Source organism: Lepisma saccharinum, chromosome 17, assembly GCF_977018435.1.
Source record: "Lepisma saccharinum chromosome 17, izLepSacc3.1, whole genome shotgun sequence".
In the NCBI taxonomy this organism is placed as follows: domain Eukaryota; kingdom Metazoa; phylum Arthropoda; class Insecta; order Zygentoma; family Lepismatidae; genus Lepisma; species Lepisma saccharinum.
Genome location: NC_139245.1, coordinates 11293290 through 11312410, shown reverse-complemented (window position 1 = coordinate 11312410; position 19121 = coordinate 11293290). Strand labels below are relative to the sequence as shown.

The window sequence follows — 19121 nt, the reverse complement described above, 5'->3', positions numbered from 1 at the left end:
TTTTCTTGCAGGATATATTTCCCATGTCCTCCTCATCTGCATTCATGACTTCATATGAAGACCTTACCCCTTTTGTTTCTCAAGGGCCTTCCTCTGGTAACCTGAGAGGAATTGGTATTCAATTCGTCATCGAAACGTCACATTACCTGGAGACTGCCCTTTTGACACTTCCAAATGTGTTTTTAAGGCCTTTTATACCTGGGGGCAGGGGGGCTAATGCAGAAGTTGAAGAACAAGTTCCTCTCGGCGAAAGGCTGATTGAGGAGGAGAAAAATGAATGGCCTGAGAACCCAGGCAGTCTTGATGGAACCCCTACCGATCAGGGAGACGAAGATTAATAGACTTGTTGACAAATATTTCAATATTGGATGGACCCCAGATCGGTTTTTTGCAATCTGAGCTTTGGCTTCCTGCGAGACGGAAGCTGTTACAAGACTGGAACTAACCTACAGGATGAGCATAAAGTCTTCTGTTTGGTTCAGCCGCTTCCCCCTCCCCTTGTCTATCTTTTCGAGAGAATCCCTCTCAGTGTACACGTCTTGCTGGAGATGGAAAAACGAGGCTATTACCAGCGTTATGGCTTCAAGTGCTTAGTTCAGATCCCCCTGTCACCATTCTATCTGAGCACTTCAACCCAGGGTTGTTACAGGTCCAGGAACCCTTAATTCTAATGGGTTCTATTGGGTTCCGTTGCAGGACCGGAACCTTTTTTCTCGCACAATTTAAATTCGGTCCAAGTTGGGTATTGTTTCATTGAAAAAAGGTTCCTGGACCGTATTTAAGGCGAGGAGGGACAATTACGCACTAGTTGTGCATTCATTTCAATATCGTCGGATTGGGCACTGCTATCTAAAAATGGGTTTAGTATGCAAGAGCGTATGCATTTCTCTCCATGTTGCAAGTGGAACTGTTTTTCAAGTTGATTTGTAAGCTAAACACGATGTTTGAAAAGTATGATTAATAAGTATTTACAGAATCCCATGTATTCCTTATGGGGAATTGACTTCAACTTCAAGTTACGGCTAATCAAATGGGAGTTTCGACTCTTCCTACTACTATGACAGTTCAACGTGTCCTTTTTCAGTCCATATACTTTTCTACGTCATTGGATGTTTGCTATTCCCGAGAGAACGAATAAAATAATGGTCCTATAAACCTAATGCATTTCTCCTTGCCTCATACGACCATCCTGGCAGTGTTGCCAAACCTGATGTGCACAAAAGAGCTACATTTCACCATTAATAGAGCTAAAGATGACTTTCGAGGAACTAGATTAACAAAAACTGCATAAAGTGCCTCCTAGGTTAATTTCAGGTGCCAGAGGGGTGTGGGCACTGCTATTACCGTTAGCTTTAAAGTGATGGCAATTCATTCTTTGTTTTCCGCGCCTAGATCTGGCGCCATCACCCATCTCAAAAATCCACTGATGCTCATATGGAATCGAAAATAAAGGATTCCCGGATAATAATATTGTCTCTTAACCTTAGCCACAGCGCTACGTATAAAAATACCTGGGGAGGAAAGAGGGGGTGGGTGATGCAGCCTATATATGGATGTCACGTGCAAAATGCACGCTCGTGGCAAAGGTTGGTCTTTATGGACCGGAGCCAGTGGTGGCATCATGGTGGGGCAGAGGACGGGTGCACGAAAGAGCTAGATCTGGCTTCAAAAGAGCGAAGTTGGCAACAGTGATCGCTGACACGATATATATTTCCAAAATATCGTGACGACATATCGTCTAGTTGATATCGCCATGACGATATTTTTTTCAATATCGCGATATATATCGCTCCACCTCTAATGAAAACAGAGCATGTGATATTACTTGGACATCCGTATGTGCTCATCCAAGCAGAATATTCTTCATGCTCAACTGACATGTTGTAACTAACTGTTGTGCTTAAGTTTTGGATGTCAAAATTGCATTTTTGACATTCTTCGATGTGTGCCCGACACAGAAATTTGAGGGAGCTACTATCTTACGTTTGTCAATATTTGACACTGTCTAAGTCTAAGTCTTATACTGTTTCATCTGATATGAGTAAAAGAAATGTCCAAGTTTCTTGAGCTTGTAGCCAGCCTCCGTGGGGGGCCACAGCGCACCACGACGACAGCGGGCCCGGGTTCGAATCCCGGCCTGGGCATTGGTGTTCTTCGTGAGTGTCTCTTCATCAATTTCATTATAATCATCACTCATCCTCATCTTTGCGATTAGCCAAAAGTGGTAGAATAGCGAAATAAAAGTATTCAATCAATATTGAGCTTGTATTGCATGATGGACGGGAAAGACAAACCAGTCATGGTTTTGCAGAAATTCAACACGGAACTTATACATCAAAAGTAGCAAACTCTACCTCATGCAGGTCTGAAATGCTGCATTTGCTTATTACTGCCCGTGCTTTGCACTTGGCTTGCTCCAATGCCCATATAAAAACGCCTCCGACGGGAACAAACCTTTTCATATGGAAGCACTTGGCTCTCAAAGGATTGTTGAGCCACCGAATTTAAGTTGTTTTATGGTAAACGCTTAGATCATTAAGGGACGCACATAAAAATAGCAAGAAATGCCTGATGGTGTATTCAACCGCCAAAGATTCGTTAGCCTGAACTAAGCAGTTTCCAGAATACACATCGAGGAAGCAACGTCATCAAGTAAGTGACGTTAGTCTATTATACCCTGTTCCAGCCAACTGTAGAGCAGGGCCGCGCATATCGGCAGAGGAGGAAAATCGAGTGGTGAAAGCGCAGTGTTGATAACCGTACGGTCCAGACCTTAGTCCGTACGCTAAATGCACGGCTTGTCAAAATTTGCTCTTGCAGTTTTATCCCTAATATTTCCCTAAAAAATTCTTAAACCAATCGTACGGACCTGGAGACAAAAATACAGTCCATTTGCCATGTGCGTTCGGTATTATCATTTTCATAAGTTTGCAACGCTGCATAGCGAAGGAAGAAATCGGGTAACTCCCGTCGCCCATTACACAATCCCGTTTCTCTCACTGTTCATTGGTGGAGCCGTCTCGCGTCACTACTTGCGCAGACACTTGTTCTCGTTCGTCTGGTCTACACTTAGCTGGTATGGATAATAGAAATAGCCCCATTTGCCAAAACTTTGAAGCGATGGAGATAAACGAAGGATCATCAACCAAATCTAGAACTTTACGAGTCCATTCAACAAATGCGTGTGCTTGTGTCACGTATCACAAATCCCAAGAACTTTCCCTCTTGAGCTTTCGTCATCAGGGACCTTCAACCTCTGCATGGACCTCGTACATTTTACATGACTTCAAAGAGTCTTGGCTACTCCGAAAACAGTGACGCGGAATCAGGCATTGTCGAACCAATTAATTCACCATCTCTACGTCATCTCTATCATGCCCTACTGGACAGACTGCTCCATCCTCCTGAAGCCTTGAAAACGGGCAACCACATTGGCAGTCTGCAGCCATGACAAATTCCCTCTCCCTCTGCTGTGAGTGGAAGGGGATTCCACAAACATAACCTCTACCCTGATGCAATCAATCTACCCCATCTCTTAATACCATCTGGTAAGGTAAGACGTTGGGAGTGGCTTCAACAGAAAGAGTGAAAAATCATGGACGCTGCGATAAGCACAGTTGCAAATGTGTGAAGGCATCACAACTGATTCCCATAGGCCTCGGATACTTATTCCGAAACCCCGTAGGTGTATGTCGTTATGGACTGGAGCTGCCGATTTGATTACATTGACGTGTAACACAGTCGGATATATGAACCTTGCTACAAGTTTATTCAACTGTGTGAGGAGAGTGAATGATAAATTAAGAATCGTGAACATGAAGAACGGGAATGTTTGTAACAGAAGGAACTGGTTTTGTTCGCGTGACGGGGACAGGGTAGGATCCAGATAATTTGAGTTCTCCTGACGCCCACGTTGCGTCTATTCCGGTTGCAGAACCGGGATTTCTAGGGTCTTAAATCCTTCTCATGCTATATTTCTTCCGATCTTACGACCTGTAATTGGATTATTTGGTTTTGGCTCTCTGGGAGCAAGGAATATATACACCTGCGGCATAGTTTATAGGCTTACGCATCCTACAGCCTTTTCTTGTAATTATGAAATCTTAAAATATGCTCTGCTATGACGTAGGCGAACCCTTCAGATATACTAAACAACAAAGCATTTCACATCCTACCTTTTGCTAGCTATTTGAAATACGTGGTTCATTTGCTTGTTCTTGGTCATTTTTTTGGATCTAGTACGCAAAGTTAATTGGACATTATTCACTGTCTACTCTTATAGTTTTGCCCATTTCAACGCAAGACTTCGAGAGAACAGATTTATTTTTGCTGATGGTGGGGAGTTTGATTGTTTGAGTTTTTGTTTTAAGTTCAATTTACCCATAGATAGGTTAATAGGGACTGGACCTACAGTTTAAAACGGATCCGAATCACTATGTGCCTCCACCGGGTATGGAACCCAGGATCCCTTGATTACAAGGCGAGGACGTTACCACGACGCCATCGGGGACGTCCAGACCTGTGATTGACGAGGATGGATTTTTGATGACTGGTTGAAGGATAAACGGCAGTCCCATCATCCAAGTTAGACATTACAACACACTGTATTGGAACCACAACGTGCTAAATATATACAGGAGTAACTGCACCATCCAACTGGAAGGTGTCAACTCTAACTCCGGGCAAGAAACAATTACAAGAGTCAAGGGTCATTCCATATCAAATCAACCAATTTTAAAATAATTGGTTGCATGACCATTTTAGAAAAACATCATTTTTGGTACTTCTAGATATCAAAACCAATGTTCAAAAAAAAAATGCCTTTAGTTCTTCCGGGGCAGCCATTTTTCCAACATGGCGCATGGCTTTTCTTGCTCATGTAGCAGTTTACAGAAACCCTAATATCTCAAAAACCATTAGAGTTAGAGACCTGAAACAAAATTCATTTTCTAGCTAATGAAGTATACTTTCTATGATATTCAAATATGTTTTTCTAAAAAGTGCACCCTAAGAACGAAAATTATGGTGGAAGTTTGGGAAACAATAGTTAAAAAATTTGGAATTTTAAGCCCGATTTTTTTTTAATGAAGGGAGTTAGTCTAAGGCTTGAATTTTTTTTTCATGTGTAGACCTACCTGCAGGGTGTCTGTAAATAAAATATCAGTGCTTAGAAATGCAAACTTTTTTTTTTACAGCATGGGCTGAAACATGGTCATTCATTGAATATTGACAGTTTTCGAAGTAAAATATCTTAGATGACTTTCGAAAATTCTGAAATTTGGCACAAAGGAAGCCCTGCATGGACCTAACTCATAGTAAAAATCTCAACTTTTAGATTCAACTCGTTTTGATCAATATGAGGTAACGTATGTGACCTAATTTCTGACGTTGCAAAGTAAGGTTAAGCTATAAGCTACATCCCATCCTTAGAATAATGAGGGTTTTTCTTATTCTTTTTTAAAGTTGGATTAAAAAAGCCTCAGAAAATATAGTAACAAAACCATTGGATGCTTTAGTATGGAATGAGCCTCAAATGAAAACCCTAGAAGCCCAATAAAAATTGTAGGGCAGACTGTATACAGCTTAAATTTACATGAGGTATCGACTGTAACTTACAAAACGACCTCAAGGCTGCAACACTGATGGAAGTGAGCTTCAAAACGCTATTCTTGTCATTTTAAAGGTGGCGCCTCCTATACTCACTTGCACTAGTGAAGAGGAGTGGCTTCTTGCCTTCTGTCAGCCAAAAACGTACAGAAATTTCTCGTCAAATAAAAATTCAATATCTCTGTGCATGCTTACCCCATCAGCAAGTTTACGAATGGAGGAGAAAGTTCAACAATGTCTCAGTTCGCAGTCAGATGGGCGGAAAGGCCTTCGCAGTGACTCATAAGTGACTAAACGTGGACCCCAAAGACTTATTCTTCTTAAGGTAAACAGGCACTAACTTAGACTTGAAAATACATGTAGATCAGCAATAGGTCTGTGCTAAAATGCAGCAAACTTGTGAAACCCTACATGCAGAAATCTATTAGATATGAAACAAAAACAAATGAAGGTTTCTTATTTGACTCTCCCTTGTACTTAATCCTATTGCTCATTCTCATTAACGCTGAATTAATAAATGAACAATATTTTACTATGTTAAACGAATATTTAACGTTAGTGTCAAACGTTCCTGGGTAAGTAGCGATCTGTGGGTACAAATGCAAGAGCTTTGCTTTACGCCTGTAACTTGTACGGCAACTGAAAAGACAACACAGCGTGTTCTGATATCTTTATCAAAGAGTTACCACTAAATTCATCATTCTCTATCTTACTTGCATTGACTTAACTGTACACGATTCTTTGGAGTACAGTACCAAATGAAACAAACGTTCAGTGATGACGTTTTGGAACTTGCCGGCAGTGACCGGTATTGGCAGCAGATGTGTGTGCACACACATGCTGTTTTCTCTGCACATGTGTGTGTGTGTGTGCCTGAAAGTGCCCGTTCTTGCGTCATCCTTTGATTACCGCAAAAACCAAACACCACAAGAAACGTCTTTCGGAACCGGTCCCTTTCGGTGGCCATCCCTATGAATGGTATACTGGCTGGAGGAAGGCGGTTGGACAGTAGCTGCATAAAAAGGCCGATTGGGAGGGGGGGCTCGCTCCCTCGCTCGCAGCTCATTCTCGTTATGGAGGCAAAAAGCGTACCCACTCCCTCCACTTTCGCCATGCGAAAAATGGAGACTTTGGGGGTCAGGATGTGTCCAGTGTGGCCAACTTTGTGTCGAGGGGGTCAGCCTTAGACTTGGGAAATGCATTCGTAGCAGTCTGGTGGCTGTCATCTCATAAGCCAAGGTTTGGGTTCAGCTACCACCAAACTACACGTTTTCATCTGCATCATGTTAACATTGAAAACATGCGAAATGTCCCACTGGAATAAATCTTTTATGCTGCTTGGGCGTCCATAGCGATAATAAAAAAGCACATTAATTCGAAGCAACAATCGTAAGTTATAAATGCACGAATAAAAGACAATGTCATCAGCATATAGGAAGAGAAGAGAATAATGTATATATCTCCCTATTACGAGAAGGTAAAGGTGTAGAACACGGATATCAAAGAAGCGTAGTTTATGTGTGCGAATATGCCACAGGACAGTCTCCTGAGGCAGTTGGTTAACTTTTACTCATGCAATATACTGTGAACAGTAGTCGAATGTCTGGTCTATCTCCATTCGCGTAAGTTCCACACATTCGTTGATTTTCTCCAAGCTCTGTTTTCTAGTTACGTCCTGCTTCCAGCTAACCATTCAATTGTTATGAGAGAGCAGAAAGACACCTTCCTTACCACCAAGACCATAGCATGGAACAATTCGTCCATATTTAGTTTAAATCCTCCAGTACCTGACCGACACAAGAACTGTCACGTAGCCCAATTGGAACTCTTCCAACTTCCTTAACAATAACTTCCTTATGTTGTGACGTAATAGTTGATCATTTAACAATGATGCATTTGCAAGACAACAAAGACAAGAGTATGTTTGTCTGGAAGTAGTGCATCGATAAATTCCTCAATAGCGTTCACCTCTGAACCATGGAATTTCGTGACAAGAAGAAACATGCCAATTACGGTTGGAATTAGTACCACAACACCTTTTCTTCTTCTTCCTCTATCTAAATTAACCTAACCTCACACTAATGACGTCACGTCAACCAATCGGATTGCTTAAAACCGTTGTGGCAGCAATCCCTACCCCCATTGACAGCAGCAACTTTGGCCGAAGACTGCCGTAAAAGCGGCGTGGGCCAGTAAACAGATCAAGATCTGGATAAAAATTATATTTGAAAGCAAGCAAAGATTGTAGTTAGAAGAGCTAGAGATTAATTTCAGAAAAAGCATGGATGCAAATTCCCAGGTAGTGAGACATGTCTTCGACATCTTGCAACTATCCTTGTTGTCCGTGCAGAGGAGTGTCGTTGTGAAAGATGATATTTCCAGTTGGCTACACTGGCAGACTGCACCGAAGAGGCTGTGGAGAGGAAAATGTGTCTCCAGATTGTCTGGCAGAGCAAGAACAAGTTTGTCTCTCGGGCTTGCGTGAAGATCTTGCTACATCATTCCGAGAAAAATTTCCCACACAGAAGAGTCCTCCTCCATTGATGACTGCGTGCCCTCTTCGAACCAGAACCGGTCCAGTTTCTCCCCCCTCCCCTTTCCTTCCTTCCTTCCATCACCAAATTTCCTAGATGATGTTTTGTTTACGCCCTTGAAACCGGTCCCTTCAATGACATTCCATTCACCCTTTTTGAAGCGGAAGACGGGGACAATGATTACAGTTCGTGATATAGCAATTATGGTATCCCTAGGTTCCCTCTGGAGGGAAAAGAGGGGGGAGGTGCAGAAAGAGTTGAAGTTCTTGATTGGGTACGAAATTATATTTCTCTTATTGTCTTACCGTCACTTTACTGAGAGAAATGACTCGGACAAAAGTAACGGAAGATCTGGTTCTTTAAGTTTTTCTCTTCTGAGGCAGCACCAGAAGATTTTGGCAGCACCAAACTAGAGAAAGACACATTCCTTCTTTTACTAGATTCTTGATAAGATTTCCCTTTGATTGGTGTAAAGTGGACATTGAAATATAACATGATGAGCATCTTCCTGGTCTAGTTTTCACCTGCACATAGGTGAATTAACTATATTAATGTCCTATAAATAGTTATTTAATCTGATGTGACCTGATCTCAACCTTAGTATTAAAGTTAAAAACTTACTAGGCATATTAACTGTATAAAACCATGCAGTCTTACTGTTTAAATTTAACACATTTCTTGTATGAATGACCATTGATTTAAACTGAAATCTTGTTAGTGAAATATGCTCCCCACAAGGTCTCAATTTCATTGATCAGTTGGTTCTGCAACACAGCCATGTACTAGGACTTCCTCGAACCCGGGAACTCTTGATTACAAGGCGACGACGTTACCACTACGCCATCGGGGAGGCTTTGAAAAAGAAGACATATAGGACATGTTCATCTGTCCTATATATTCCTCTAGGACCAGCGGTGCTCTAGCCGGTAGCGTGCCGGACTGCCACGTGCGAGACCCATTTTCGATTCCTGGGGTGAGAAATTTTCAAACATTCCTGCATGAAGCTGCTCCAAGGTTCACCCAGTCTCTAATACGTGCGTGTCTGGGGAACTAAAGGCGGCAGGAGCGTGGTGCTGATCACGGCATCTCCACAAATTTGCCGAGACTGTGAGTGCCCTCATATGCCTTCATGGTACGTTGCAATGTGCATTGGTATAAAAATTTGTACACTCACCTCACCTGGTATTGCCGCAGTATGTATCTTTATACAGCATATTTGCAGATGATACAATTAAAGCTGCAAGTGTATCAATATACGCTGTATAAATCATACCTTGTTACTAACTTCGTTGTCCGTACATTCCTATAACTTTACATATGTTCCACATTTATTATTGTTGCTTACACATTACTGAACATATAATTTTCTCAAATTTTTACTACATTATTTGGTGACTACATCAATGAGACTGAATTGCTACCGAGACATGTTCGAGAACAATAATTTGTTTGTCGTTTATTGTTTCAAACAAAAACATTGGTTTATGTGCATTCTAAAATGTATTTTGCTTATGCGTGTGAAAGCGGTATTATTTACAGCTGATTGTTATCGTTACGGTTAACCATGAAATAGAAATACGAGACGCAAAACAATAAACAGAACAAGAAGGTCTGCAGCTACCTATATACATCAACTCCATTCGGAGCACATTATATATATTTCTTCCAAGAAACATAACTCAAATTCTTGTGGGTTTCCCCAAAGAGATAAAAAAAAGCCACCATGTTTCTAAAAACACTGCTAATTACAGGTTAAAATTTCTACCTTGTTAATGGATTTGTAATTTTGGGGACGCTTCCTTCCTAACCCCCTGTTGAAATCGCCGAGTGTCGAGGGTCCAGAAGATTTATTACGAACTTATTTCTTCTGCTAAGCAACCCCTCCCCTTTATCCATAGAAATGAGCTCAAATGAGACAGCTGATGGGGAGGCGACTCCTCCCCCTTCCTGTAAATTAAAGAAACCTCAAGACCTGACAGTGTTTCCATCTCTCGCAGTGGAGGATTTTTAGTTGAGTTTGCACGACTTCAAGCAATCAATTGTTGTTACTGTGGATACCTGCTACAGCTTCACGTTTACATATCTGCAAGTATTAGTACAGGTGAGTTTCATGTGATGTCACGATGCGCACCGCCGCCATGTTTGCGGTCAATTTTATTTGTCGTTTGCAAGGAAATATCCGCCACGTAGCGTTCGTTACATCTGAACCAACCGCACTTTTGATTTACATCACAAATGTCTGTGTTACTATTCCGGCCGCCCGGGTTTTAAAGAATTAGCAGTTTAGTGAATGTCGGGTTTTAAAGAATTGGCAGTTTAGTGAATGTCGAGTTTTAAAGAATTGGCAGTTTAGTGAATGTCGAGTTTTAAAGAATTGGCAGTTTAGTGAATGTCGAGTTTTAAAGAATTGGCAGTTTAGTGAATGTCGGGTTTTAAAGAATTGGCAGTTTAGTGAATGTCGGGTTTTAAAGAATTGGCAGTTTAGTGAATGTCGGGTTTTAAAGAATTGGCAGTTTAGTGAATGTCGAGTTTTAAAGAATTGGTAGTTTAGTGAATGTCGAGTTTTAAAGAATTGGCAGTTTAGTGAATGTCGAGTTTTAAAGAATTAGCAGTTTAGTGAATGTCGAGTTTTAAAGAATTGGCAGTTTAGTGAATGTCGGGTTTTAAAGAATTCGCAGTTTAGTGAATGTCGAGTTTTAAAGAATTGGCAGTTTAGTGAATGTCGAGTTTTAAAGAATTGGCAGTTTAGTGAATGTCGGGTTTTAAAGAATTGGCAGTTTAGTGAATGTCGAGTTTTAAAGAATTGGCAGTTTAGTGAATGTCGAGTTTTAAAGAATTGGCAGTTTAGTGAATGTCGAGTTTTAAAGAATTGGCAGTTTAGTGAATGTCGAGTTTTAAAGAATTGGCAGTTTAGTGAATGTCGGGTTTTAAAGAATTCGTAGTTTAGTGAATGTTGGGTTTTAAAGAATTCGCAGTTTAGGGAATGTCGGGTTTCAAAGAATTTGCAGATTAGTGAACAGCAATTTACGAAGAACAAATAAGAAAAAGGAAATATCACAGGCCGTGACACTACACAAGTGACCAAAACTGGGCATTAGCAGCATTGAAAGCAAAGCTTCCACCTACAGTACAAAAAGACGACAGAATACATTGATCTCGTCTGTCACACCTTCTCGCTACAGATCTCTCGTATTGAGACGTTTTTATATTGAGTGCATCCGATACGAAAATCTTAATTTGGTAAAGACAACCCTCCTCCTACCGCCCTCAGGTGCAAACTTTCTTCGTTTTCTAATTAGGAAAAGTTGTCATCTTCAGGGCGTGCGACAATTAAGATCGTGGCCAACTCTTTTCTGTTGAAGACGCGAGGAAAGATTAACTACCTGTAACGGATGCAAATCTTTGCCTACACAAGACTCGCAACGCCCACTGTAATATGAGCACAGGCCTGTTTACACACAGTAAGCTAAATGCATCATTTCGATTGATGAACCAGAATGCACCGATTGATGCACTAAAGTGTGTTTTATGGCTTCTTCAAATAATCAGATTCACATTTGGGTGCATTTTTGTATGAGTCAAATGAGGATTTCTTTCAGTCGAGATGCACTTCAATGCATCAGTTGATGCACCTTCCAGCATCTTTTTGGATGATGCACTTAAACGTTTGGTCTGAGCTACAGGCTTTATGTAGCTCAGACGAAACGTTTAAGTGCATCAACAAAAATATGCATGCTGGTGCATCAAAACGCATAAGCTGATGCATTAAAATGCATCTCCACTGAAATAAATACTCACTTGAATCAAATGATGCACTTTGGTGTTTCTTTCACGACATAGAAAAATTCACCAAAATGCATCAAATGTGAATCTGATTCTTTGAAGCTACAAAACACCACTTTAGTGCATCAAACGATGCATTCTGGTGCATCAATGGATATGATGCATTTAGTTCTCTGAGTGTAGAGTTGACTGTAACAATCTTGTGCCGTACAGTTTGTCATGAACATGTCTTTGCTTGCTATCATTTACGCAACAGATTAATTCTTACTTAGGAAAATAAGTTCCTTTGCCCCTGTTCAAGTAGATATCGCTCCGATCACACGAAAGAAGTTTCAGTAATGACGTCAGCATTAACGAATAACTGTTCTTTTAGCCCAAGTTTGAAGATTCCTTTGCTTTATTGTACTTCGCCTTTTGTGCCACCTTTGGCTAATTTGCGAAGACGGGGATGAGTGATGATATGATGAAAATGATGAACGGACACTCTCAAACATCCAAGCCAGGGGTACCGGGTTCGAATCCCAAGTTTGGAGTTCCCGCGTAGCCAAAATGGCTAGCGCTCTCGCCTCTGGTGCAAGCGGTCCCGGGTTCGATTCCCGGTGGAAGCCCATAAGATTTCTGTTGACCCAGCGTCGTCAAGACAATTGGGGAGCTACTTGAAAAGAATCAAGTCTCGAAAGTCACAAAACAGCGGCAATGGGACTCTATGCACACGGGATGAAAAGCCGCTGGGAAGGTATTTGGGCTACAAGGGCTGTTTGCGCTACGGATTTTGGTTGTAGTTGAGCCCAAATGGTATTGTATTTGGAAGTATTTGAAATATGACTGCTCTCCTATGCCTCTCCACTCATTTTTGTTTTCATGCCGCCACTGGTTTCAATATACAGGGTTCATCCAATATCGTGAGGGAAATTTGGAAAACTACTTGTGCATGGAAACTTGCCCACTTTTATTACCACAAAAAGTAAAAGAAATCGGTAAGCATGGAAAAGATTGGATTGATCTTACCCAGGATAGGGACAGATGGAAGGCTTCTGTTGCTGCAGCCATAAACCTTCGGGTTTAAGGAAACTAGAGAGAAAGCTCGTTAGGAATCTAAGTGCTAAGCACTGATCACAACCCAGCAGTGACGGCGATTGGGTTCCAAAGGGGGGGGGGGGGGGCAAGGACATTTTACTTTCCCTTGGTAGATAAGGTTTAGTATAGTGCCGGGGCAAAAGTGGCAATAAGTAGGGGGCAACTGCCCTTCACGCCCCCTTGATCGCCGCCACTGCCATCCAGAAGTAAAGAGTTTCTAAATTCAAAGCTGGACATTTTATTCGCTAGAACAAAACCTCATTTTTAAGAAGTGAAACATGGTGCTTTTGCTTTTCCAAACTTCTCAGCAGTGATGTGACCTTACACAGGCGTGCGAGTATTAGGGTGTAAAATATACATTTGAAATTCTACTTGTTTTTGAGTAACTTCCCCAACTGCGCCAAAAGTCAACTGTAGACGGTATTGGCCAATGAGTCTGACACCTACAGTCGCCGCTGCTACGTGTTGACCGTCAGTTGCATATTGCCGACAAAAATAACACCATTGAACACAACACCTTGCAGTCAGAAACTTTCTCCACGAAAATAAAAGTGATTCCCTTCCTGTTTATTAGCTGCCCGAGGGAAATCCCGGGACGCCTTTGACAGCTGTGGATGTAAACACGATGACTTTAGATTTCCTAACAAAAAAAAGTCTTGCTTGCTCCTTTATAGTCAAAATATACATTTCCAACAATAGGCATTGACTTCGACAACACCTAAATGATGCAGTCTCAATGCACAGACAATAAATTCCCAACGTCGTTTCAGAAATCGGTAAAAGTTCATGGTTGAAGTACGACGTCAAGTTACCTCATACAGAAAAAAAACAACCTATGAACCATATACGGCAATTGTACGAGGTAATGGCAAAGCTATTACTGTACGTTCCAACATGCCGTCATAAGTATATGGGGGTGGGAGTTTTCAATATTTTCCGAAAATGATGATGCAAGTCCGTGAAGTATCAATTTATCCTGGAGTGGTCACTTTGGAAACCGTATAAAAAGTTACTACCGATTTTTTTTAAATGACTTTTTCGATTTTTCTAATCGACGCCATTATACAAGTATTTTTGGCCGTTTCAATTAGATCTTCTGCGCTTATTTACGTTAATAACGAGAAGGGGGGTGAATTAATGAAACAACACGCAAATCAAAGAACTATACTATGACCGTAAGAGTATTCGGTCAATGAGGCAACACGAAAAAATTATCACTGAAAGACACGGAAAGAAATTAATGGGAGGCTCATGAAACTACTCGTTCTCAGTATGAAATGTGGAGTTACCTGCTACAATTGTTTAGATAAATCTATTCTCTGTCTACTGAAAAAATGTAGTAAATGTAAACTAAATCACGTGACTTGCGAAGAAAAGATATGACTAGGGAATAGAAGACAACAGAGAGAAGAAAACACTAAAGAGGGGAAATTGAACCATTAAGTAAGCCTGATGGAAAAATAGATTATTGTGACGTTAAAATACTACATCAAAGTTCAGCACTTAATACGACTTATAAATGGAAGAAATGTATGAAAAAACGTCAATGTATATCCTTAAAGTAGTTCATGTGAAACCTTCGTGTTGCAACAACGTGTATACATGTATCCTTTAGAGTGCCATTAGCGGAAAGTAACTTTAGACAAGACATTGTGTGAACATTGCTTTACAACATACAATAAATAGAGCCGATTAATTCAAGAATGATTACCGTTCACTAACACAGGTACCCAATTAAAATATTTCATGCAAGGACCTCTCGTATCTCGCCGAAAATAATTATTAACGATTCCAGCGCCCTCTCTGATTCAACAATTAAGTTTTGAACTGCAAACGCCAAACCTAGCTGCCAAGGTCATTCAAAACTTGACCGTGTCTTGAAGATACACTTCATTCTCTTATTTCTACATGAACGAGCTTTTTACTGCATCGATACAAGACTGTTTATTCAATTTTGCTTCAACCAAGAGTATGGAATCATGTTTTTTACTCATAAATTGCGAGAGAAGAGATATTTCATGAGAGAGACGCTAGATGGCAAAGTTGATGCATATTCATAGGACAACTTTATATGAATTCAACACAGCTTAGTTCAGAGAAATTTTCTTTGGTTTGATAAAGGTTTACATGACCCCTAAAACAGCACTAAACATCTTAGCAAAACGGCTAACTTTGATGAGAAAATCAATGTTTGTTAGCCTACCTCGTTGAATAATGTTGTTCTCTGGTTAATGACCAGTAGAGTTCTGGTGAAGGTGCAAATGATGATAGTGATAGAGTATGTTCACCAGTACTTATATTACCGATATCAAGAGGTTATCTCTTTGTCTCCTGGAAATCTTCTAGACCTTTTTTAAGCTGCCTTTATTTTGAGAAGAGACTGAGAAGTCTATCATCCCTATCGACACTTTGGTTAGTTATAGAGTTCCCAAATCAACTATACCGAAATGATTTTTCTCCCTGAGCAGTGGCGTAGCCACAGGGTTGCCAGTGTAGGTTCTGGCCCACGGTAGATAGCCTTACCCCACACGCCTACATAACCAAATAATCTACATTAGAAATTTTCAGAGAAGCTAGATACACAAAGGAGTTCAAAAGTAATAGCAAGAGAATCAGAAAAGAGAAACTTGGAAAGAAAACAATGCGAAGATAAAATAAAAGAAAAATCGAGAAGAAAAGGAGACAGTATGAGGAGAAAGGAAAGAGAAGACAGTGTGAGGGAGAAGAGAAAGAGAAGACAGTAGGAGGGGGAAGAGAAAGAGAAGACAGTATGAGCGGAAAAGAAAGAGAAGACATTATGGGGGAAGAGAAAGAGAAGTCAGTATGAAGGGAAGAGAAAGAGAAGTCAGTATGAGGAGAAAAGAAAGAGAAGACAGTATGTGGGGAAGAGAAAGAGAAGTCAGTATAAGGAGAAAAGAAAGAGAAGACAGTATGTGGGGAAGAGAAAGAGAAGTCAGTATGAGGGGAAAAGAAAGAGAAGACAGTATGTGGGGAAGAGAAAGAGAAGTCAGTATAAGGAGAAAAGAAAGAGAAGACAGTATGAAGGGAAATGAAAGAGAAGACAGTATGAGGGGAAAAGAAAGAGAAGACAGTATGTGGGGAAGAGAAAGAGAAGTCAGTATGAGGGGAGAAAAGAAAGAGAAGACAGTATGTGGGGAAGAGAAAGAGAAGTCAGTATAAGGAGAAAAGAAAGAGAAGTCAGTATGAAGGGAAGAGAAAGAGAAGTCAGTATGAGGGGAAAAGAAAGAGAAGACAGTATGTGGGGAAGAGAAAGAGAAGTCAGTATAAGGAGAAAAGAAAGAGAAGACAGTATGAAGGGAAATGAAAGAGAAGACAGTATGAGGGGAAAAGAAAGAGAAGACAGTATGTGGGGAAAAGAAAGAGAAGACAGTATGAGGGGAAAAGAAAGAGAAGACAGTATGTGGGGAAGAGAAAGAGAAGACAGTATGAGGGGAAAAGAAAGAGAAGACAGTATGTGGGGAAGAGAAAGAGAAGTCAGTATGAGGGGAAAAGAAAGAGAAGACAGTATGAGGGGAAAAGAAAGAGAAGACAGTATGAAGGGAAATGAAAGAGAAGACAGTATGAGTGGAAAAGAAAGAGAAGACAGTATGTGGGGAAGAGAAAGAGAAGTCAGTATAAGGAGAAATGAAAGAGAAGACAGTATGAGGGGAAAAGAAAGAGAAGACAGTATGTGGGGAAGAGAAAGAGAAGTCAGTATGAGGGGAAAAGAAAGAGAAGTCAGTATGAGGGGAAAAGAAAGAGAAGACAGTATGAGGGGAAAAGAAAGAGAAGACAGTATGTGGGGAAGAGAAAGAGAAGTCAGTATGAGGGGAAAAGAAAGAGAAGACAGTATGAGGGGAAAAGAAAAAGATGACAGTATGGGGTGAAAAGAAAGAGAATACAGTATAAGGGGAAGAGAAAGAGAAGACAGAAAGAAAGAGAAAAAGACAGGGGAAAGGAAGCAGAGTCTAACTTAAATTTTTTTGTTCACACTTGAGCAGTGATGTGCCGTAGACTATAAGTTTACGTCTACATGCGTTGTCTACACAAAAGTGACATTTTCAACTATATTGGTTCCTAACGAACTGAAAAGAATCCCATTTACAACAACAACTATGGAAGAAGATAAATAGTATGCAAAAAAAAAAAAAAAAACAGATGGCAGTCGTGAGCCAGGAGTGGTATTTTTTCCATATAACACTAGAATATTTCTTATATTAGGTTTCTTCCTAGGTGAGAAATTGTTCGAATTTGGAAGAAAGAGTATGAAAAGTTCTCTTCACACATCAGCAACTGATACGCAGTATAACTTTTTTTTTACTTCCACGGCGCCCTTTGCTAAGTTATCACCTTTCGCCATGTTGTTTACATGGATAACGTCACCTACGTGTATAAAATAGTCTACGTGTAGAATGTAGACTATTGTTGTTTACGCGTAGACGCACATCACTGCACTTGAGCCCACACAAGCAAAATTCTTTGGCCACACCACAGTCAATGTGTGAATCATATGCTTATCCTAGTGACGAATATCCCATTTTATATCAATTTCTTGAGAATCGTAGCGAGACACAAGCTGACTCGCCGGAGACAGAGAAAGGGACAGGAAGTTGGAAGTTGAGACAAGAATTGGAAGATCCATAACTTTATATTTCTAAGTGACAACCTAACTGTTTTCATTATTCTTCTCAGGGTGGTATTTCAAGGGGAAGGAGAAATTCCTCACCGCCACCTCTGCATGCTAATTATTTAATCCCGGGCAGTGGCGGCGATTAGAACTAGAAAAAAATGCAATCAAAGGATATCACACTGTTTCTTTTGGGGCTGCGAAATAATAGCATGTTGCAAATTACAGTTTCGCTAAAGCTGCATACATATCGTACAAGGTTCAAACACCGTATAAACATTCAGCATTTATCAGTTCCACCAAACGATTGCTAAAATGATATACAACACGCAAAGTTAACGAAAAAAATACCGAAGTTAACGAATGCTAAAGCTGTATGAAAACATTCTTAATTATAAAAATAATAAACACATCTCTTAAAGCGTTATTTATATATTGTGAATTATAATCATGCATTCATATCGAAATAAAATGATAAAAAACTTGAGTCGTCCTTTTATTTACCCAGTTTTATTAATCAGGACTGGGTCTGCATCGAGAATCACTGCAAGGCCTTTATTATAACTTGATTGACAGTAAGATTTGGGAAAGGGTTTAAAATGCAATGTTAATTGCACAGGGAGATGAAAAGAGATACTTTCGTTCCTCCCTCACCAAAATCCTCAAGGAAAGCCGAATTACTACAGGTGCATCCATCTGTCATTAAATCTAATGTGTGTAGCGCTCTCTTTTCTTTCATTCTATACATGAACAGAGAAATCTGTGTCTCATTTCGCAGAACAACAGTGATCTTTGAAAAGTTCTAAAAAATTTAGATATATGTTTAAGATGTACAAAACTATCACAAAAAATTAAACAGGGAAAGCATCACACATTTCCTGTATACGTTCTGAAAGAAATTAATTAAAAACACGTAATTTTCACAACTGGAGATATCGGATCTATTAAAAAAAATAAGGTATACAATTTCAGGTTTGCTCAAATTTCACGTTTGCTTTATATAGTGAAACAATTCCCTTTCCCTTCCTTTTTTGGGAAAATATCGAGGCTGAATCTATAGTTTAAAGTGAATCCGAACAACTATGAAATGAAGCTCCACCTAGGGTCTAACCGGGGACACTGATTACAATGTGAGAGTGCTATTACACTATCACTGACCTTGATATCGCACTAAGAACATATAGAATAGTTTAATAATTAAACTGAATGTTGTGTAACGACACACTGATCAAAGTTGACAATTCAATTGTTTTCTTGTGCTTGATAGAAAATAACAAATATGTGACGTTGAATACATGAATACTATCTTTGCATAGTTTTGCATAATTGACCACATAAACTGGGAGTTGACACAAACAATATAGATTCCAGTTAATATTAAATGACTTGAATGCCACTAAGCAACCCTATCCTAATAATGTAATAATTGTGTAAGAATTTGTATCACTGAACATATGGTAACGTTACATTGAAACTATCTTTGCACATTGTTA

At 40.1% G+C, this 19121-nt stretch overlaps 1 protein-coding gene across 4 annotated transcripts in view; it reads right to left on the bottom strand.

Annotated features, from left to right (window-relative positions):
- Nucleotides 1-19121, bottom strand: part of grh (grainy head) — a 446442-nt gene that overhangs the window by 158775 nt on the left and 268546 nt on the right. The gene's annotated exons all lie outside the window — the stretch shown is intronic.